Source organism: Olea europaea, chromosome 3 (genome assembly GCF_002742605.1).
Source record: "Olea europaea var. sylvestris chromosome 3, O_europaea_v1, whole genome shotgun sequence".
Taxonomy (NCBI): Eukaryota; Viridiplantae; Streptophyta; class Magnoliopsida; order Lamiales; family Oleaceae; genus Olea; species Olea europaea.
The window spans coordinates 12,103,548-12,103,829 of NC_036239.1; positions in this window are offsets into that span (position 1 = coordinate 12,103,548).

Genomic DNA, 282 nt, shown 5'->3' on the forward strand with positions numbered 1-282 from the left:
GTAAATGAGAAATGAGATATTTTGCTTGTTTGTTTGTATGTAGATGATCTTATATTTACAGGAAATAATCAAAGTATGATCACTGAGTTTAAGAAAGTCATGGCTCAAGAATTTGAGATGACGGATATCGGCCACATGGCTTACTATCTTGGGATAGAGGTAAAGCAAATGGAGGACTGCATTTTCATCTCACAAGAAGGATATGCGAAAGAAATTCTAAAGAAATTCAATATGGAGGACTGTAAGCCCGTATGCACCCCCGTCGAATGCGGAATCAAGTTG